Consider the following 24231-nt stretch of genomic DNA (forward strand, 5'->3'; position numbering starts at 1 on the left):
TTAAATAAACAAAAAACCACCATTTTAACGAAGAATATGTCTAAGGACAAACAAGAAGAATTGATGGAAATCTCTGGCCTCAAAGTAGTAAACAAGATGAAATATCTGGGAATCTGGATTACCTCTAAAAATGCTCAACTTCTTACAAACAACTATGAGAGACTCTGGAAGGAGATTAAAAAAGATTTAGAGAAATGGAAATTTCTGAACTTATCTCTTCTGGGAAGAATTGCCCTGATTAAAATGTCAGTCCTTCCAAAACTATTATACCTGTTCCAAAATATTCCTATAATTAGGAATTTGAAAAAATTCAAGGAGTGGACTAGAGATCTTATGAAATTTATTTGGAAGGGGAAAAAACCAAGAATTAAATTTCAAGTGTTGACTGACCAGAAAACAAGAGGGGGTTTTGGGTTCCCTAACTTCCAACTCTATCATGATGCATCTGCCTTAATCTGGTTAAGGGACTGGATGGCGTTAAAGAAAGAGAACCTTCTCACTTTAGAAGGCCATGATTTGCGTGTAGGTTGGCACGCTTATATTTGGTATGGTAGAGAACAAAAAGAAAGAAATTTTGGAAATCATTTTATCCGATCTTCATTAATCAGAATCTGGGAAAGATATAAAAATCATTTTTATTCAAAAACTCCTCTTTGGATCTCTCCGATGGAAGCCAAACAAAGAAGATTATTGGGCTGGAATAAATGGCCAATGTATAAAGATATATTAAAAAGTGGCTCATCGGAGTTGAAGTCCCAAGCAGAAATAAACCAGAGTTTTCCCAAAATTACATGGCTACATTACTTACAAATAAAAGAACAATATAACCAGGATAATAAACAAGGGTTTCAAATCAAGGAGGTATTTTGGGACAAGTTTCTTAAAACAGAAACTAAATGTATAACAAAACTGTATGAAAAATTATTAGAATGGTCAACGGAAACAGAAACAATAAAAGGCTGCATGGTAAAATGGGCCGAAAATTTTAAAAGACCAATAGCTCTATGTGACTGGGAATTAATGTGGAAGAAAAAACTTAAATATACTTATGCGATGGACCTAAAGGAGAACTGGATGAAAATGTTCCATAGGTGGTATCTGACTCCAGTAAAATTACATTCTATGTATAAGAATGTTTCAAAATTCTGCTGGAAATGTAATCAACATGAGGGAACTTTTTTTCACCTCTGGTGGAGTTGTACAGAATCTCAAAAATATTGGAAAAGAATACATGAAGAAATGCAAATAATATTCAATAAAAAATTCCCAAGAAAAGCAGAATATTATCTATTAGGACTAATAGACTCTGATATAATACTCGATTCAAATGAGGACATCCTGTTTACGTATCTGACCACGGCTGCCAGAATTATTTTTGCTAAATTCTGGAAACAGAAAGAAATACCAGATGTACTCCAATGGATTACAAAAATAAATGAGATCAAGGACATGGACATACTAACATTTTTATTAAAGAAGAATACAGGCAATATAATGAAACAGACAAATTGGTTAATATTAGATAATTATATGGAAACAAAGGACAAAGTAGATTAATTGGGACAGGTCATCTGAATACAATAAAGAGGGATTTACATCCCGCACCTATAGAAAGAAGATGAGACTTTGAAGCGCAATGCAGTATCAGAAGGGAGCCCACTCCCTTTCCCCCCCCCTTTTTTTTTTTTTTTTTTTTGTTCTTTGTGCACATTAGCTCACTTTTTTGGGGTTCTTGCTTTTCATTTTTTTTTTTTAACCCGGTGTTATTTTTTGGACTCTTTTGTTCTATTTTTTCTATGTCTATCTCTCGATTTTCCTACTTTTCTATCTTCTTATATTATTCTCACTCTTTCGCTGTAATCACATAAAACCTAATAAAATTTTCTTAAAAAAAAAAAAAGAAAAAGCAGGAACACAATGGCATGCTGTAACGAGTGCACATAACAGTGAAAACTGTAGTTGGGAGGAGGGGGCAGGAGGAAAGGCTTACATTTTCCATAGGGATAGGTTTGCCCTTTTCACAAGACATTCCCAGAGATAGAAAGTAAAAGAGAAGTGGTTGAAATGTCAATTGAAACAGAAATCTAGAAAGGGAGGGAGAGAAGGAAGGAGGATAAATTTGCTTCAGTCCTAAGCAATTTAAAGTACGCAGAGAAAGGCATGGGCAGATGTCACTGAGGTGTGATATTTACAAACAGGAGTTGTGATTGAACTTATACATTCAAATAGCAAAATCCAAGGTTAGCATGCTTAGTCCCTTGGAACCAAAACACAGAGAGACAAAAGAGTGCTATAATTCTAGTGAAGATGTCCAAAATGAGTTCAATCAGGTCTGAGCTTCTTGTTCTCTTCCAGGAGAGAGAGAAAACATAAATGGTAAGTAGAAATTAGTCTACTTGGAACAGGGCCTGCAATAATCTACCTTGTTAAACTGCCCTCTGGCGCCTTGCTTTGGGGGACAGAAAAAGAGTAGGGTTGAAGTTCAGAGTAGTTCTAGCGTCTATTCAGATTTGGAGAGGAGGACAACAAAAAGGGCTTTGTGGAGGATTCTTTTCATTAGGGCTTTTGGACACTCAAAAAGCCCATCTTTTACTCCCCACCCCAGTACCAAAATATTGTTTCCATCTCTAGCAGAGGATATGCGGCAACATTTTGTGGAAGGTTCCACACATTAGAAGTGCACCTCTGAAAAACAGTTGCTGAGATCAAAGGCTGTTTTCCCCTTACATTTAACTTGAAGAGAGTCACTTCCTTTGAGAGAAGCAGCATTTGATTTTCTCTGTGAACATTTACAAAACCAACAGGAAAATGTGATATTCCCTCGCCAGCACTAGCACTTGTAAAGCTTACTGTTTTGATCACATCCACCACAGTTCAGGTGTCCACTTCACACTCTGCAAATAGTCCAGCAAGGTTGTGTGGGTGGCTGGGTGTCTACTAAAATCTTTTGACTTACAAGTGCTTATTTTTGTGTTGGCTACCACCTTGTACTTGCTCTTCCCACACTGCTATAGTAGCCTTCTGCCCATGCATTCAGCCTGATTTTTGGATTTATTTCACATGTTTCTGAAGTTTAATTGCAGGTGTAATGACATGCCATCTGCCTCTGTATAATAGGTGCAGCATTGTATCTAAATAGCTCTGGGTGACTAATTAAAAACCCACTTTTTTCTTAAAACCACCCAAGAAGATTACAATAGACTTTTAGTGCTATAAACTTCTCCTCAATGTAGAACTTGAATCACGTATCATTATATACTAAATAGACCTGGTCTACTATCACCATGAGTTGCATGATGAGATGACATGACTCATTAGAAAAGGTGCTCATGCAATAGAAAAAGAGGAAGAACACTTTGCAAGTGAATTGACCTAATCAAGGAAGTCACAGACCTGGGTTATAAACTTTATATAATATATATAAACTTTATTTATACCCCGCCGCCATCTCCCCAAAGGGGACTCGGGGCGGCTAACATGAGACCAAGCCCAAAGGTACAATACAGCAAAATAAAATACAAAATGCAGACAACAAAAATACATCAGAATAAAATGCATAAAGCAAATTGACATAATATACAATCAAACACAATGGGCAGCCCAAATAGACGAGGTAAAATGGTAAAACCCTGGATGAGGTAGGAATAGAAAAAGTGTAATTGAGAGGAGCCCAAAAAGGATGAACAGGGAGTTTAGGCTTTTAGTTTAAGATGGGGGAAAGTGCATCATAGGGCAACACTGTAGATGGAACAAACAGAAATTGGTCACTCTCCAAAGATTTCCAAGACCTGATCCAGTCAGTTGATGAATGGGACTCTTGGAGGTCTCTCATTCATAGGGTTGCCATATGATGTGGCAAAGCTGATGTGGCAGTAAATGATGACAAAACACTCGAACTATTCAAGGGAAATCAGCCAAACCCTTTCATATGTGCCAAGCATGCACAAGGGAGCAGGAAGCTATGCAGATCACATGGGTCATCCAGTTCAACTTCCTGCCATGCACGAACACACAATCAAAGCACCCTTGACAGATCTAGCATCTGCTTAAAAACCTCCACAGAAGGAGACTGTCCCACCCACAAAGCCAACATTTCCATTGCCAAATAGCTCTTCTGCCAATGTTTGATGAGATGGGGGGGGGGGGGGGTTAAAGGCCAATCCCCAAACTGTGTTTGAAGTGTCCTATGACAGGTGAGAAAGCCCATGTGATGACATAATTAGAGACCATCAGCCCCCCAAGCCTTTGTCCTTGAATTATGACAGTAAGAAATAACAGTAATTTTTGAAGCTTTCCCCTTTCCCTGCAACAATGAGATATTGGTTGGTTGAGGCAATTCAAGGCATGATATTTCTTCTAACCAAGTCATTTTTCTGCATTTTAATGCACTTTTTTTGCTTTGAGAGGAAACAATCAGGCACGTCTTAACACCTCTCAACAAAAGGTTTTCCCAGGCTCAGGCAGGCCTTCAAATGCTAATGAAAGTGATCAGCTGAAACATTCACACCTAGCTCCAGCAGAGAAGAGCTCTTTGCCCCACCCCAGCCATTCCACAAATATATAAACCCATTGTCGTATTTCCGACAGACCTCACTATCTCTGAGGATGCTTGCCATAGATGCAGGTGAAACGTCAGGAGAAATGCCTCTAGAACATGGCCCTATAGCCCGAAAAAACCCACAAGAACCTAGTGATTCCAGCCATGAAAGCCTTCGACAATACAGTGTTTTAAGCATTTGTTTTGGAAACAAATAACCTGATTCCACAATTTTGAGTCTTTTAACCAATAAATGAATGCATTCCAATGACCAATGTACATATACATATATTGGAGGAAAAAAATCTTGACTCATTTAAAAACATTTTAAAAATCTTCCCAGATTATTGTTTCTCTACCTATTTGAACAGTTTCACTCAGCCTGTTTCCTAGCATATTGTATGTGGCATTTCAGTCTTTTGAAAAGAAACTTTAGCCTCAAAGCTTACAGCAAGAAGCAATAATTACTGTTCAGTGCTGAACAGCCTAGAGCCATTTTCATAAAATGAAAACCTTAAACGAATGCCTGTGTTTGTATATATTGATGCCCTACTATAACAAAAGCAATGGAAATAGCAAACACAGGAGTCTAGAAGTTTAATGAAGCTGTGACTGGACAGTAGTGTGTTTGCCTGTCACTCTCTAGAATTTTAAACAATATAAAATATTGTAGCAGTTCATGACAATAAAATTATAATTAGTATCCATATGACAAGAAGTGGCTGTAATTGTGAGGCTATGGATTTTGCCTTTCAGTCCCGTCAGATGGAGACTTGATCCCATGTACACATGTTGTAAAATCCAGAATGATGTGGGTTGTTTGGGGGAGGGAGGGTAGAAAATGCACACCTAATGCATACTGCAACATGCACCCACATGGAAAACACATCTTTCAAAAAGTCAGGAGAAAATTCAAAATTGGTGATAAAATATGCTGCAGTTGATCAGTGTATGGATACTGCAGAGCAAGAATTTGGGAGGAACATGTGCAGTACTTGTGCAAACAGCTCCACCTCTGGAAAATTCAGATAAAGGAACCAGATATGGCATTCTCAGGAAAGTAAACAAACACCTTTCCCCTCCCTCCTTAAGAAAAAATCACTTTCCCCTTTTTGTTTTTTGTTTTTTAGTTGGAAGATAAGCTCCATTGCTGATTCTCGTCCGATGCACTGCTGCGGTTCAGCACATATATCTAAACAGGGTAAGAAAAAAATGTCATTCCGTTGGTTCGATTCAGCACAAATGAAGCTTTGTAAATGGTGCAGAAGCTTTTTCATGGATCCCAGTGTGTGTGTATGGATAATTTCGGAAGTGGAATGGGCTATGGAGAAGCAGTCTCTGTTTGGATTGCAGTACATCTGGAAAACACATCTAGGGAGGTGAGGATGGAAGGGAATGGGTATAATTACATTTCATGTCACAAACAGGATGCCTGGAGATGAATCTATGGAACTCCTCACCCTGATATTTTTAAATGCAAGGTTGAGAATGGACAGAAACGGACAGAAAAGCAACAAGAAATATCAAGATTAAGAAGCAATATGAAATAGTGGATTCCAAATTGGCACGAATGACTGGTCTGGATCCAGCTCATGTATTATCAACATCAAATTCTACTCAGTGAAAAATAACAAAAATGTTGAATGGTACTTGCAGTATGGGACTTATCCTGTGCAAAAAAGTTGAGGGATTGTTGTTGTTGCTGAAAATGCCATTAATATTTTCTGCACAGAAACCGCTGTTTACCGCATACAATTTTTTTTTCCATGCAGCAAATGCCATTTCTGTATAAAATGCCAGGTGCGTTCTTTAGCAGAATAAGTACTGAGCTGCAGTGGTTATCTTTTATTTGGGATTCTCCACATCCGAGATTCCTGACACTTCCAAAAACCAGTCTTTTGGGAATTTTTTAAGGTTTCAAATATTTTTTTGCATTCCTAGGAAAATTCACTTCTGTTAGGCAACCCAGAAGGGTGCCATTACTAGCTGTATTAAAAACTCCCATGATATCCACAAGAACCAAGAAGGCGCCCTACATAAACAACACAGAGGCTTTTCCAAACCAGACTGGAATGCATTCGGCGGGGAAGTGTTTACGGGCTCAGGAAATCCTTTTGTTGGGCCTCACCTTGGCCACAAGAATGGTACCATAAACATTTGAACATGAAGCTTTCTGCAAAGTAGGTCTTCAAATGTTTGACAACAGATCGGAAAAGCATGTGAGTGAAAACTTCCCAGTTCATTGGTCAGCGTTTCCAGACTGATAAGAACTTCCTGGATCGACTGGTCACTATGGGTGGGACCTGGATTTATTTGTATGACCCTGAAACCAAGGAGCAGTCAAAAGAGTGAAGGCATAATGGTTCTCCTCATCCAAAGAAGTTCATAGTGCAAAAATCAGCCACTAAGTTGATGGTTCTGGGATAAGGAGGGCATACAACTAGTAGACAACCTTCAAAATGGTTCCACCATCAATGCAAGGTATTACACTGAACTTGTGGACCAATTGAAGGCAGTTCTGAATGCCAAAAGGTGTGGCAAGACAACACCTCCGCTCACACTGCACAAGCGACCATGGCAAAACTGGTGGAGCTAGGCTTCCAGCTGGTTGACCACCCACCTTATTCACTGGATCTAGTTCCCTCCGACTATCATCTATTTCAAAACCTGAAGAAACACCTCAAGGGTACCAAATTTCACACCATTTCTGCTGCCATGGCTGCTACAGATGACTGGTTTGAGGTACAACAAAAATCCTTATTTTTGCAAGGCTTACGTAACTCGGAATACCAATGTAAGAAGTGTGTTGATATCAGTGGAGAGTATGTGGAATAAATGTTAAGTTTCATCTTCCTATCTTGTTTCTTTCTGGGTAAAGCCAAAGACTTATCTGCAGACTCTCGTAGATGTCCTCTGATTTGCAAAGGATGTCTAGGTGTCATTTTTCTAAAATAATAATTATTCCTCATGAACCTTGTGATTATACTGGTAAAACTATAGGAGAATATAAATATATAAATTATAGGAGAAACCCAAAATTCCTGATCTCAAAATTCTTCAGTTATACCAATGCCTTTTAATTATATTTGTCATGTCTTTTGCGTGGTTCTAGTTAAAACAAAGCAACAAAGTAGATTCTGCAAACCTGACATCCATATGACCTGGCTTACACAGATTCAACCATTGCTCCATATATAGGCTATACCATGGACTGCAACTGGCAGCTGTTTTCCACTGAAAAATTTCCTGCTTTGTCACATGAGGGCATTCTCACTGAATATGATATAGATAGGAGCTCAGATGACATATGTTCAGACTTTAACCTATTTCCTGATTCAAAACTTTGCTATTTGGCAAGCTATGACTGGACTTTTTTGTCTCCTGGAAATATTGTCTCATTGTTCATTATGTTCTTTCATTTTAATTAAAGGGTCTGTTAATGCTGTGTTATAAGTAACAAAATTAGTTCAGACAATTACATACTGCCCATATGCTGCTGTAATGAACAGGAGAAGCACTAGCAGAATGTAGTGATTAAATATATATATACACCAGTAATTGAATAACAAGAAGAAAGGAAGGAAATGTACATAAGATATAAACATGGTCTGTTCTGAAAAAGTACGTTTTCTTGAAGTTGGCTTCTGAGGGCCATCGACAAGGTGCTCAGAGATGGTCAGGAGTGCTTTGGAGCTTGATTGCTGCATCTACGATGGCAAAATAACACAACTTCATCCCACAGAATATGTCAAGTGTTTGAAAGAGTATGCTTACCATACAGCTCTGGCATACTCTGTTTGGAAATTAAATGAATGATTTTCCTACCTCCATCGCACATTAGCAAACTATCAGTTTTATCCATGAGTTCTCAGTTGATTTGCCATCACATTGTAAAGAGTTGTTCTTGCCTACTGTCCCTCCCCCCGTTTCCTTTGCGAAAAGAAACTCCTCCTCTCTTGGACTATGATTTTTGTTCCTGGGTTATAAATGTCATTTTCTAATTGCTTCTATCAAAAACACATGGGAAAAGTTTATTAAACTGCAGCAACCTTATCTTTGCAGGAGAGACATCCTGCTATAGCACATTTTTCTCTCGTTTCTCAATGATTGAATATCTTGTAGAGTCTCCATCAATTTATTTATTTACTTTATTTATATACCACTTTCCTCAGCCTTCAGGCAACTCAAAGGGGTGAACAACATGGATACAAAACATCACGAGACAAGTATAGGGCAATTAAAAACAATTGTAACATAAATCATTAAACATCAGTAATAACAATCATTAGTGCCTCAACAGTAAAATCAGAATCCAGTCTCATCATCCATTATTCCATATTTCTATGTTCAATTACACTGTTTAATCAAATACTTGTTTGAACAGCCAGGTCTTCACTTTCCTCCGAAATGCCAGCAGGGAGGGGGCCGATCTGATATCTGCAGGCAGGGCATTCCACAGCCGAGGGGCCACCACTGAGCAGGCCCTGTCTCTCGTCCCTGCCAAGCGCGCCTGTGATGCAGGTGGGACAGAGAGCAGGGCCTCCCTAGATGATCTTAGTGTCCTAGTCGGTTCATAGGAGGAGATGCGTTCAGAGAGGTAAGTAGGGCCAGAACCGTTTAGGGCTTTATGGCTAATGCCAGCACTTTGAATTGTGCCCGGTAGCAAACTGGCAGCCAGTGGAGCTGGCTCAACAGAGGAGTAGTATGTTCCCTGAGTGCCACTCCTGTTAGTTACCTGGCTGCCGAACGCTGGACCATTTGAAGCTTCCGAGCAATCTTCAAAGGCAACCCCACATAGAGAGCGTTGCAGCAGTCTATACAGGATGTAACCAGAGCGTGGACTACCGTGGCCAAGTCAGACTTCCCAAGGTACGGGCGCAGCTGGTGCACAAGTTTTAACTATGTGAATGCTCCCCTGGTCACCGCTGAAACCTGGGATTCCAGGCTCAGCGACGAGTCCAAGATCACACCCAAGCTGCAAACCTGCGTCTTCAGGGGGAGTGTGACCCCGCCCAACACAGGCTGTAACCCTATGCTCTGTTCGGCCTTCCGACTGACCAAGAGTACCTCTGTCTTGTCTGGATTCAATTTCAATTTGTTCACGCTCATCCAGACCGTTACAGCGGCCAAGCACCGATTCAGGACGGTTCAGGTGCAGAAATTTAACATAGTTTGTGGGCACAAAAACAAAATTTCTGGACCACACCTACTTTCAAAGTAAGGACTACACAGTTAAATGGGAGATTACACTTGCAAACTAGAAACACATTTTCTATTATTATTATTATTATTATTATTATTATTATTATTATTATTCAGAGGTAAGATTGTCATCAGGATGGCCAGAGGCAGAAGGAAGAAAGGAGGGAAAGAAGGAGAGCAAGAGGAGGAAGAGGAAGTAACACATGGCACACACAATACAAGGAAGGAAGGAAGGAAGGAAAGAAGGAAAGCCCCCAGAAAGGGCATAAGACAGAAAGGAATTCAACATACTGCCAATCTTCCCTCCTCCATGGGCAAAAGGTAATGGTGGAGCTTTTTCTCAAAGGGGCATTTCAGCTCTTCCCACAAATTGCGTAACTGTATCATTTTAAAACTGAGAATTAGGGCTGGGCAGTTTCGTTCGTTAATTTCGTAATTCGTTATTGATTCGTATTTAAATTAGCTTACGATCCAATATTGAGCCATGCAGGAGCAACTAAAAATCGAAACGAATTTTTCAATTTATTTCGAAATCGTTTCGAAATTGTTTCATTATTATTTCCGTATGTCTGGTGCAAGTTTTATAGTTGTTGTTTGTTTTATCAGTGATAAAAAAAATAAATTATCACACCAACAGTCAACAACAGAGGGAGAGGGAAGCTTCAGAAGTTCCCCCTGTCCCATTTGGAGGTTTTTTTAGCGTATTGCGCAATTGCGTCCGCCATTAACGAATCGATTCGTAATTGTTTTGTAATTGTTTCGTAATTTCTGAAATTTCGTATATTTCGAACTTTTTTAAAGAAAAATTTCGGAATTCTTTTAAAAAACGAAACGCAAAAACCCCCTAAAAACGAATCGAGTTTAGAAACAAATTTTTCCGTGGTTACCCAGCCCTACTGAGAATGATAAATGCCGTGACATGACAGTATTGACCATTTTGCACATCTTTGTCCAGCTAATTTGCAAAAAAGTCACTTGTCAAACGTCTTAGAAAGCATCTGAAAAGTTAACCCTTTGCAATCCTTTTTTTAAAAACGCCAAGATATCTCTACCCTACATTTGAAGCCTAAGTCATGACATGTGAGGGACACAGTAGGTTACCATTTCTTAAGTGAGTGGTTCAGTAGTATTTAATAAATACGATGACGTGCCACCCTATTTTCTCTGCACTCTATAATGTGGGGGCAGTAAGGTGGTAGAAGTGCCCCATAAGAACAGCAAGGTCGATTCCAAATCAGAACTAGCTCAGCTGTTCACACTATTTTGCTCCAGAATTTTGAGGACGCGCAGGAGAATTGACCTCCTTTCCCTAATGCCATGCTATTAAGCAGCTGTGCTCCATGTTGTGGGTGAGACAGATACAGACACCTTATAGCCAATTTGTGCCCACTTTGGTGTATAATGCCTATATAAATGCATCCTAGTGTTCCCTTTTCTGTATCAGAAAAATGGATCAGCGGCAGCCCAACTATCAGATCATCTTATCTGCTTTAGAGACCAAATATGGAATGTCATTAAGGGAAAAAGATTGAGGAAAACAAATCAGACACTACTATACCCACGTGAGGATTTTGTTCATGTCACTAACACCTGAGCAGAAGTTACTGGTGATTTTTATATCAAGTTGATGAGTAGGAAAGCTGGTGTCATTTCAGTTTCCTACTTCATGCCTCTTGCTGGCTTTGTTATGTACAGAAGTGGTCTCTTGACCAGTGCTGATGCTTGCCAAGTTTCCAGGAAAGAAAGAAACAGTTGTACCCAATAGGCTAGTATCTCACAGATTGGGAAAACTATAATTACCAGTCTCAGCAATTTGGGGAACAGGAAGCAAAGAAGTTCAAAGTGAAACCTACAACATGCCCACAGTCACACGTCACTGTCTTCAAATTTGATGCAGGAGCATTTTGAACTTACCACACCAACTGAAAACACTTTGAACACCCTTAGGAAGTACTTTCAATAGACAGGTTTCCCCTGTCGATTGAAAAGTACAGACTGAATGAGTTGCAGACTGCTTTGAAGTGCCTGAAACAACGATGCTGTCTGAGGGTGAGTGCTTCAATTCATTATTAAGGGACTCATAACTCATGCTACAAGCCACGTGCAATAAACCCCACAACACAGTCTTCTATCTTGTCTATATTATTCAAGTTAGTATCTAACATGTGATGTATTTTTATTTGGTGTGTAGCTGGAATTCAAGGTGCACCTGATTAAATGGATTCAAGGGTACATCTGCACAGTAGAATTAATGCAGTTTGAGACCATTTTAACTGCCATGCTTTAATGCTATGGAATCGTGGGAATTGTAGTTTTATAAAGTCTTCTGCCTTTTTTTGTCAAAGAGTGCTAGTGCCTCATCAAGCCACAGGATTTTAATAGTGTCGCTGATGAGGTTCAGTAGCTACAAAACTGTCAAGGTAAAAAACAGGTAAGAGGTGCATGAGGATTTGTAAATTAGTTACATCTCCATCCAGCATTTCATTCCAATACATGGTCATAGAATCATAGAATCATAGAGTCATAGAGTTGGAAGAGACCTCATGGGCCATCCAGTCCAAGAAGCAGGAATATTGCATTCAAATCACCCCTGACAGATGGCCATCCAGCCTCTGTTTAAAAGCTTCCAAAGAAGGAGCCTCCACCACACTCCGGGGCAGAGAGTTCCACTGCTGAACAGCTCTCACGGTCAGGAAGTTCTTCTGCATGTTCAGATGGAATCTCCTCTCTTGTAGTTTGAAGCCATTGTTCCGCGTCCTAGTCTCCAAGGAAGCAGAAAACAAGCTTGCTTCCTCCTTTATACTGTAATTGTTTATTGGGTTCTTTCTGCTTTTGCATTTTATGTATTTAATTTTTTTGATTTGTTATATTTTGTGTTATATTGTTCTGTATTGTACTGATGGCATAGCCTCATTTAAGCCGCACCGAGTCCCCCTGGGGGAGATGGAGCGGGGTATAAATTATTATTATTATTATTATTATTATTATTATTATTGAGAGCAAGGATTCCCCAAAATACAAGGGCGGAAGGCAACTATATACCAAAAAGTAATGCAGTTATATAATCAAAATAATGTATATCATATCTATGCTTATAGTACTCCTTTATTATATGTTTTAGCCACTCATATGTGTTCTTTTAAGGTCCACATCATTGTTGACATTCATATATTGAAGAATTCTCCACTTTGCAAAACTGACCATTTGTGGATTTCTACACTTGTGTCAACTACCACCTGAGGAAGACTCCACAAAGTCAAAACCGGTTGTGGTTTATAAATTGTGGATTCCAAAAAAGGACTGATAAACTTTGATTTGCTGTTGACAAACTTTGGTTAAAAAAAAGGACTTACAAACTTGTGCATTTTGCTGTAGGAATCAGCTGTTTACCCACATTAAGAAGTTCTGGACTAAGAGACTTGCAAAAAAGACTTATAAACTTTAATTTGTTATTGATAAACTTTTGGTTTTCAAAAAAACCCTACAAACTTGTGCATTTTGCTGTAAGAATTAGTTGTTTATCCCACATAAGGATTTTTTTTTTTGGTTTATAGAATTGTATGAAGTATACTTTGTACAAGATGCCAGTACATTTAATGTTATAGTACTATAAGCATACATATGATATACATTATTGTGATTAGCTTTCTGCTTTGCCTCATGTTTGGTGTAAGAAACTAAACTTAATGCATCATAGCTTATTCAAAAATCACATTAGAAAAAAAGGAAATATCAGATAAATAGCTATTGCCTCAATCCCAAATTCTGTAATTCACAACATTGGAATTTTGAGAGAGGGTAGAATTTAGTTGGAAGGAATTCCATAAATGGTTTATTCCACTCGATACTGAATTGTCTGTGTTTTGGACAAAGCAGGGCATCCCAATTAGAGACTGGTCAGGAGAGCAGTAGTTTCCCGCCCTGCTCCCAGCAATGCTTCTAGTAACGAATGAGACTATCGTTTGAAAGTACATCATATGAAATTGGGGCAAATTCAAGGGTGGGAACACATTGTCCATTACCATTTTCCTGTACTCATCTCATTACTTCTGCATTTACTACTACCCCACTGAATTTCAGCAGCATACTGACAACATCTCCAGGCCATTATTTGACCATAAGTCCAAACAAAATATTTTGACCTGTTGAAAATTTAAAAAATAGTTTGATACAACAGTAGCTAGATGTGGTCCAACACTGTAAAAAGAAAGCAAAGCCCCCTTTTAAAGCTATATCTTTTTGTCTGAATCATGGATGTATCGATAATTAATTCCGGTGACCAGAAGTATAAAAGGACACAAGAAACCCAGTTTAGAAAGGGCACCTAAACATGCTCAGATGATCTCATCTATAGGGCTTTGATGGACCCCCAGGACAAAGGGCACTTCTGATTAATTTAGGGTAGTTGGAATGTAGCTATAGAGAACTTAAGTGGAAGAAGCTTAGCAAGCAGAAGCTAGAGAAGGTAACCATTCCAATTCTGCCCTTGAAATTTACACCTTTAAAAGCCAGGTGGACCCTGGGGAAATCCAGATGGGTCACTTTAAAATGTCAGTTTCCACACTGTTCTATGTATAGCTTATATCCCTCCTGCTTCATTTTATTTCATAACTTTCTATTCCATCTTTCCTATCCAGACTACCATTTTCTGAATGTTCCCCCGGTTCACCTATGTATCAAAATGCACATGTGTTACCTATTGTTTCTTTTGGAGGAGGGCAGATTTTGCCAGGTGCAACAGCTCCTGGTTCTTTGTTGTCAGTCACAAAGAAAGACCCTCAACATCCTCTTTTGCTTTTGTCTACAAGATTGTTTTCCATTCAACACAGTGAAGAAAATGGGTACTTGTAATTTATAAAAGATCGTGTTTTGTGTGTTGTTTTTAAAAACCTACTTGTAATTGCGTATATGCTTAACAATGTTGAAATACTCTTTCATAACCTCTGTGAGATATAGGGTATTGAACTGTAGCAAGACCATTCAATGCTGATCAAGTTGTCAATTGCAACATTCACACTTGCCTCCAACAGACAAGAGTTCTTTCTCCCACCCTGGACATTCCACAGATACATAAACCCCACTTGCCTAGTTTCCAACAGACCACACAACCTCTGAGGATGCCTGTCATAGATGTGTGCAAAACATCAGGAGAGAGTATGGGTTTGAGGAGATTTTTTTAAAGTATTTGTAATTTGGGACTTTTTTTCTGCAAAAATTGAAGCTGGTTATTTTGCACAGAAAACAGCATTTCTTCACAGGAAACTGCATGTTCCACGTGGAAAATAAGGTTTCGGTGCAGAAATATTCATTTCTGGGCTTCTGTACAGAAAATGCTCTTTTTTGTGCAAATCAACTATGTACAAATTGTAGGCTGAATAAACCATTAAGTCTAGCATTTTCTGCATGGAAAATGGCATGTTCTGTACTGGAATTGATATTTCAGCCATGGTTTGCTGCACACAACCACAGGTTAATTTTACATATAATGCATCCTGAACTGTGAAGATTCTCCTCATCAATGTTCCTCAGTTCTAAATATATATTTTTAATAATTTTCATGTATTTATTTATTTAGTTATTTCTTTATTGTTGTATTCAGATTGTTGCCATTCCTAGTTATAACAGGTATGAAGGATGGTCTGATCAAAAGTAAGCATAGATCAAATAATAATAATAATAATAATAATAATAATAATAATCTTTTTTGTACCTCGCCACCATCTCCCCAAAGGGGACTCGGAGCGGCTTACATGGGGCCAAGCCCAAACAAAAATTACAATATAACAATACAAATTACAATCAAATAAACAACATAACATTAAAATATAAAACATCAAAGCATATAAAGCAATATACACAAAACATAAGAACTAAGCATAATGGCAGACAAACAAAGGGTGGGGCGCATGATTTTTAAAAACTCAGGGTGAGATAAGGGGGGGGGGGGAGAGAACTAATTGTAAGGGAGAACTCATAGAGAGATAGGAAATTAAGCCAACCTTCTTCCTCCCCAACTACTTTCCTTCTTCTTACCCATTTTTTTAAAAGAAATCGCCATACAGCTAGCACTTCTCCTCTTCATTAGAATTCAGATTATCACCCCCAACCCATTTTCTGGCAAAAAGCTGAGGCACGTCTAAAATTGGATTTCAGAGTCATGTTAAAAGTGGAGGGGAACTTGTGGAGGCTAAGGACCCGCACTGGGGCAAATCCATAGGCTCCCGTTGGGGTGGGGGGGTAGAGAGAACACATAGTTCCACATCTCACCATGCCCCTCAACCCATGAAGTGCAGTGTCACCATCCAGTTTCCCCCCATTGCTAGAAAGACAACATGGGAAGGCTCCCATGTTTCTGCTGTGACAGCATGTGCTGCTTCCTCTCTCTTTTCAGCATAGAATCCAATCGGAAGTGCCAGTACATCATGGGAAGGGATCCATACTAAAAGTGGAGGGGAAGCAGTGTATGAGGGAAATTGGCCCATGTGATGAGGTGGTAAGAAAGTGACAAGTGACTACTCAGAGTTGCAAGTAATAGAGGCCATAGGAAATGCCTGCACTTAAAGGTCCGAAGCCTTCCAGTCCTCAGTGAAGTTACTGTTCATCACAGCATTCTTATACCTCGGTAGGAGGGCATGGGCATAGTTAAAAATATTCATTTTATTGTCGAAGGCTTTCATGGCCGGAATCACTGGGTTGTTGTAGGTTTTTTCAGGCTATATGGCCATGGTCTAGAGGCATTCTCTCCTGATGTTTTGCCTGCATCTATGGCAAGCATCCTCAGAGGTAGTGACCTCACTACCTCTGAGGATGCTTGCCATAGATGCAGCCGAAACGTCAGGAGAGAATGCCTCTAAACCATGGCCATATAGCCCGAAAAAACCTACAACAACCCATTCATTTTATTATTTTATTTTTTTACTTTGAAAAGATATTGTTGTCTCTGAAAAAAAATGGTGCACATTCCCAAGTAAGAGTGTTCAGCAGCCGGGTAACAGATGCAAATACAGTTTTATTCCTGTAATTATGATATATGAATTATTTAAATGAGTTTAAGATGCAAAATTGCACATGCTCAGAGCCTTTTTTATCACTGTTGAGGAACACTTTTGTTCATGTTTTTGTGCGCTGCTGAATATCAGGAATGCAGAAATAGTTGTAAAAGAGTAAAGGGTGGGCAAAAGGGATGTGTTCATTGTGGACTTCACAACTGATGTTATGCACATGGTCATATAAAGTGAGTTCCTGGTAAGATCATAAAATTCTAGCTCTAATATTACTTAGTTGAAAACCGATGGGCACAGGAGGAATGAGAACAAGCCAAAGGCATTTTTAAAAGTCCTTTCTCCCAGTGTGCCAATTTTTGCCTGCATGCAAACAAGATCCAAATTAGCCATTACATGCAAATGTATGTAGCTAAATCCTATTCACGTTTTACATCCACTATGAACGTTTTCTGTTCAAATAAATATGCAACAGTCCATGTCTCAGGATCCGGTCCTGTGACCATAACCTTTTCTGTCCAATTAACTAAATCCCTATCTTCATAGCAAAAATATCAGTAGAAACTAAATCTGTGCACATGTCTTTGGATTTAGGAAATGGCAACTTTATCAAGGTAATGACATTTCCCACATGGGGAGCATGCCCAGATGAAAGGGTGAAATATATAAGTTGGCATAGAGTCCCTGGTAGAAAAGTTGTGTTGAACAACATGAATGTGCTAGGGATGAGTCCCTGCTGTGCAATTCATAGCAGTGGCTTTTAGTTGGCCAACAGTCTGACAGATGTGACACCATCTGGGGCCCCAACACAAAATGTCTGCAGGCATAAGAGGAGATCTTCATTTTAATGTCTGCCATCATTTTCTACCAGTTAGAGAAGTCCTATATAAATTTAAGTATATTCATTTGCTGTTTTCCTTTTATTTGGGCTGTATACTGTTTGTCATTCTGAATGTTGGGAATTGGGTAAAAATGGGAAAACAGACTTTTTTTCATGTCAGGGGTGACTTGAGAAACTGCAAGTCGCTTCTGGTGTGAGAGAATTGGCCATCTACAAGGACATTGCCCATGGAATGCCCAGATGTTTTAATGTTTTACCATCCTCGTGGGAGTCTTCTCTCATGTCGCCGCATGAGGAGCTGGAGCTGACAGAGGGAGCTCATCCATGCTCTCCCTGGATTCAAGCCTCCAACTTGTTGGTCTTCAATCCTGCCAGCAAAGGGTTTCACCCATTGTGCCACCAGGGTCTCCTAAGAGGGACATAATCTCATGCCAATAAAATAGTTAAACATAATGCAATATATTATGCCTTTTTCCAAGTTAGATGATACTGTGTAGACCAGAGGTCCTTAAACTAAGGCCCGGGGGCCGGATACAGCCCTCCAAGATCATTTACCTGACCCTCACTCTGAGTCAACCTAAGTCTGAAACGACTTGAAAGCACACAACAACAACAATCCTATCTCATCATCCAAAAGCAGGGCCACACTTCCCATTGAAATACTAATAAGTTTATATTTGTTAAAATTGTTCTTCATTTTAATTATTATATTGTTTTTAAGTGTATTTTGCACGACAAATAAGATATGTGCTGTGTGCATAGGAATTCATTCTTTTTCTTTTTAAAATTATAATCTAGCCCTACAACAGTTTGAGGGACTGTGACCTGGCCCTCTGTTTAAAAAGTTTGAGAACCGAGTTGTTGTAGGTTTTTTCGGGCTATATGGCCATGGTCTAGAGGCATTCTCTCCTGATGTTTCGCCTGCATCACTACCTCTGAGGATGCTTGCCATAGATGCAGGCGAAATGTCAGGAGAGAATGCCTCTAGACCATGGCCATATAGCCCGAAAAACCTACAACAACCCAGTCCTCAAACTTTTTAAACAGAGGGCCAGGTCACAGTCCCTCAAACTGTTGGTTCCAGCCATGAAAGCCTTCGATAATACAGTTTGGGGACCCTTGGTGTAGACCATGGCTGTATGTGGTGAACATGTTCTTACTGGAGCAGTGTTCTTTAATCTTTACCACAATTTTCTAAAAAAAAAAAAAAACCTCAAAAAGAAAAGAAAATGAAAATGATAGATTGCTGTGAGTTTTCCAGACTGTATGGTCATGCTCCAGAAAAGAACATGGCCATATAGGAACATGTAAATACACAAATGTCCTGTTGCTATAAACTTCAGCAAAAGTATCAATTCAATTAATCATGAGAATACTCAATTAATTTGTACAGTACACAAGCATGGGGAACAAATATGATGGGACTATTTACAATGGTGTAACAAACATAATACTCATGTTTTCCAAATTATTAGTCGGATCTTCCAAAAGTTGTGTGGACAAACTTTAACATATCCAAACTCACATAGTCCCATGTGAGTTCAAGATGAGATAAAAAGTCTACAAGGATTCCTGGGTGTTTATCGTCCTTGTTTCAGGAGGAGTATCCCTTCTTCAGGTTTCTTTCAAGGTTTCTTCAATAGTTTGAAATAATATCTTCTGAGTTTAGTTTATAATCTAAACTTGAAGAGGATAAAATAATAGATATGCTAACCAGCACTCAGTTGCATTATAATACATAATACACAATTTAATACAATAACATACTCACTTCCACTTGCGGAATGAAAGCCTTCGATAACACAAAGAAAACAATGCATTTCCTATGTTTTCTAGGGTGGCATTCTCTGGAATTTTTATGCCATAGAAACCATCAGTCTCTTGATCCCTGCTTTTAATTTATTTTTAATTCATATATTTAATTCATTCTTCATTATAAATATTCTGAATGTGAATAGATTAACAAAATTGATTGCTTTGGATTCCCATGTTAGGCCACGTATATCATTTCCCAATTTTGCCAACTGCAAAGAGATTCTCTGCCGAGAGCAACCTGCTCCATGGAGATATGCTGTGGAATGAAGTTTTGGAAGCATTGTCCCATTATTGTTCTTACTTTCAAAAAATGACTAACATGCTACATCAGTTTTGATAAAACTTCATTGATTTTTGACCTAATTCAGAAAATGGTTATGATGTTTAAGCCTAAACATGGCCTGGGTTTTGAATATCTAGGGAATGGATTTCACTTTTTGTAACTCTAACTTGTACTTGTAAAATTTTCTGAAGTATCATATGACAAAGAGACATTTTATAGGCAATTGCAGTCACATACCACTGTCTTTTCCAAGTCAGCCTTTGCTAAGCAGGGAACTACCCATTAGGTAGCCTCTGTTTATCCCTTTTGAGTGTTTCAAATAATTGCTACTTCAGACATATCATTGCACTTGTTTGTTGGAATATAAGAACCCTACTAGACCAAGCTGAAGATCTCTCTGATTCAGCATATTATTTCTAGGATACCCACCAATATGGTCTTGAAATAAATCACTCTCCCTTGCTCTTGGCTTTCACCAGTTAATTATATGTGACAGACCTTCTTTGAACCTTTTGTTACCATTCAACTACTGGCATTGACTCATAGCTTTTCTTTCCACAAAGCTGTCTAATATCTCTTAAAGGTAAGGGTAAGGACTCTAATTATATCAAGTAGCAATAAAATTCAGAAACTAACATGAATTACATGATGGAGTACTTCTGTCATATATGAATCATCCACGGATCAACTTGTGAGACATCCCCTCCTCAGGTTCTCATAGTATGGGAGAAAGAGATAATATAATTTCCTCAAATGGTTGGTAAAGTAATAATAATAGTAATAATAATAATAATAATAATAATACTTTATTTATATTCTGCCCAGAGGCGGCCCTAGGTAATTTTCAATGGTAAGCAATAGGCTTGGGCGGTTTCATTCGTTAATTTCGTAATTCGTTATTAATTCGTATTTAAATTAGCTTACGATCCAATATTGAGCCATGCAGGAATAGTGTAAGGAGTAATTAAGATTTGAAACAATTTTTTCAATTTATTTCGTAATTATTTCGTAATTATTTCGTAATTATTTCGTAATTATTTCGTAATTATTTCGTAATTATTTTCGCATGTCTGGTACAAGTTTTATAGTTGTTGTTTGTTTTATCACACCAACACTCAACAACAGAGGGAGAGGGAAGCTTCAGAAGTTCCTCCTGTCCCATTTGGGTTTTTTTTTTTTTAGCATATTGCGCAATCTCCTCCGCCATTAATGAATCAATTCGTAACTTTACGAAATTTCGTAAATTTCGAAATTTTTTAAAGGAAAATTTCGGAATTATTAAAAAAAAACGCAAGGCCCCCCTAAAAACAAAACGAGTTTAGAACCAAATTTTTCCGTGGTTACCCAAACCTAGTAAGCAAACAGTATTTTGCCTCTCCCCCCCCCCCCCCCCAAACAATCATTGATATATATTTTCTGTTCGTCATGGGAGTTCTGTGTGCCATATTTGGTTCAATTCCATCATTGGTGGAGTTCAGAATGCTCTTTGATTGTAGGTGAACTATACATCCCAGTAACTACAACTCGCATATGTCAAGGTCTATTTTTTCCCTCAAGAGCACCTCAAGAGCGCCCCTGGGCAAAATCAACTATACTGCAAATGCTTACTTTGCGTAATGGGTTGAGCCACCCCTGATTCTGCCCTATCTCCCCGAAGGGACTTCATGCGGAATCCAATCACAAAAAGGCAAATATTCAATGGCTGAATACAACAACCATCTCTGTACCTTCCTTTCCCATCCATGAATCTATTACTTATCACCTTGTGTGACATCCCCTCCTCTCTTCTTACCACGGAGGAAGAAAAATGTACCTTTCTCTCACCCTTTTCAGTTCTACGGCATCTTTTTTTCCCAGGCAATCAGCAATATACTCAATAGTCCAAATTTTAACTCCTACAGATTTATATAAAGGTCAAGAGCAAAGGTCAATAATAATTTATATAAAGGCCAATAACAGCCATTTTATCAAGCCCTTTTACTGCTAATCCCTTGCTTGAAATTAACATCTTGCCTACCTCCTTTGTTTTATTACACATTCACCCAATTTTATCACAAACTAAGTAGCCTTCAGCACTGATTAGTATTTGGATGGGAGATCCCTAGGGAAAAACCAGGAATTTTCAATGAACGAATATATTCTGAAATTCTGGAGATATGCCAAATTAAGAGTTGACAGTCACCAGGTTATAGATAAGATAAGATTCTGTAGGTTTGCTCTTAAGCTGAATTTGTATGCAAGTTGAAACAGGTACATTGTTGGCAACCAATTTCCTTTTTAGTTTTGGATAGCATAGGGAAGAGTGGAAGGCCCTGTATTGTTTGTTTGCTGCTCATTCCCCTGTTCAGAAGATTTTGCCTCACTTTCTGTCCCTGTGACAATTGGATTTTGAAAATGTTGGGTAGTTGTGGAAACAGGGATTGGCGAGAAAGCTTCAGTAGGAACACCTTTTCCCATGATAACTCTTATGGGAGTAAATTGCCCTTCAAAGGGGTCGATTTCTTTCACTTCCTGTTGTCATAAACCCATTCTTAACTGGGGGCACCATCAGACCAGATCAGTGTTTTAAAGCAGGTACTGTTCTGCCGTGCGCTGGGCCTGTAACAGCTGTACTTTTTTTTAGGATGTATACTTTAAGCCCAGCGGGAAGCCAGGAGCACCTCAAAGAGAGGTCCTCAGGGATTTTTCTGAAGTGATGGTCTTTAGAGTCTTTAATGATATAACAAAGTCTTTATTATGGAACAAGCAACAAATCTTCAATGGTTCAAACTACACTTCAAGGCTTTCTTAGTCTAGTCCTCAATGGACTGGTACCCAACTTTAATTAACTGTACTTTCTCTGTAGGAAAAAAAACCCAATTAAACCTCTCCCAGGCTGCTTACTATCTATGCCTCATCGGTGTGGGTCCTACTACCGATTCCAAATGTGTCTGGGTATTGAGTAGACCTACCAGGCGAGGCTTGTAGATATTTCAGCTGGAGTTCCGTGAATCTGTAGTGCTGTCCTCCCTCAGAGAATTCTTTGAAACTTCAGGGCTGTTTTCCCTCTGATTGCTGTGAGGCTAAGAGGCTGTGAGCTCTCAGCCAGAGCCTTGGGACCTTTCCCCTGGAATTTCTGTTTTTGTTTCCCCGGATGTCCTGTAGAAAAGAAGCTTTCCTATGGGACGTCCTATCCTACGTCCTATAGTTTAGCTTCCTTATGTGAGACTGACCAAAAATGGCTCCTTTCCCTCCTAGAGCCCTGAACAAGGGGCAGAACCAAAGCTTAATTATGATGGACAGGAGGCCTGCCCTATGACTGCAAGCACATAAAGGAAATAAAGTTGGAGCTCCTGGTACAGCCGTACCAGCACAGGTACCACCACATTCTTAGTGTCTTCTGCCTCCTGCAGAACTCTGGAAAATGTAGTTTTGGGAAGGCGAGAACCCCTTTAGCTGAGAATTCTAGAGGGCCTGCCATAAACTCCAGAGTTCTGCAGGAGGCAGAAGACACCAGGAATGTGGAGGTGCCTGCTTTAAAATGCTAGTCTGATGAGTCTATAAAAAGTTGTATATTTTTTGTTGGGTATTTCTAACTCAGGGATTCCCTGTACTGGGCTAGTAGAACTAATAGTCTGACTAAAGCAGCTTCCTATCTTTTGTCTCTGCTATCCACCTAGAATCTAAGATCCAACTGTCCCCTTTATATGGAAAAAGAGGATATCATAATGGAAACCTTTGATGCCACCTCCCCTAACCTCTCATGATAGCATTTCACTAATTCTCCATTGCCTGAGGCGCTGGATATGTAAAGCTGGTGTATAAATACGAACTGACAGTGACAAATTGACATCGATCTACATTACTCACACATATACACATGGTGCGACTGCTGCTGCTACTAGTTAGTGAAATAGGGAAGGACACCGTTTCTTTTCATTTCTCTCTAGCTACTGGCCGTGGAAAGGGCTGTAATAAAAGACGTTGCTTCTGTCTCTTACATACCCATAGGTTCATACTTGGCTAAAAGAAGCATTTAATAGCCAAGTTAACATGGAAGTTTTTCTTCTATCATCCCAAATGGTGCTTGTAGACTACAAAATTAGGTTAATCTGACACCAGACTAGTGATTTTGAGGACTGTAAAGTTTAAGATCTATTGCTCTCAAAATGTAGCCAAGGACTCATAATAGTCTTTGAGAACATTATGAAAACAGGGCAGAGAACTTGGGATTTCTTAAAAGTTACCACTGATGTTTATTACTTAAATTATAAGCCCCTTAATAAAATGTTGATTTTCTTTTCAGTGGACTGAATTGCTGTGTAAGAAATCTCAGAGGTTAATGGTATCAGTGGACATTGGCAGGAAACACTTGGTGATCAGCCCTTGTAAGGATCCTCTCACCTAAGAACTGTTATAAGGAAGAAAACACACCATGGCTTAGCCAAAGCAAATTAATACATAACTGCTGTTCTGGGCAGAGTGAAGAGAGAGGGAAGTGGAAGACAGTTCCACCTTGTCTCCTGTGCTATGCTAATAATATAATATAATGTAATGTAATATATTGTATATA

This window comes from Anolis sagrei, chromosome 4 (genome assembly GCF_037176765.1).
Source record: "Anolis sagrei isolate rAnoSag1 chromosome 4, rAnoSag1.mat, whole genome shotgun sequence".
NCBI classification, from domain to species: domain Eukaryota; kingdom Metazoa; phylum Chordata; class Lepidosauria; order Squamata; family Dactyloidae; genus Anolis; species Anolis sagrei.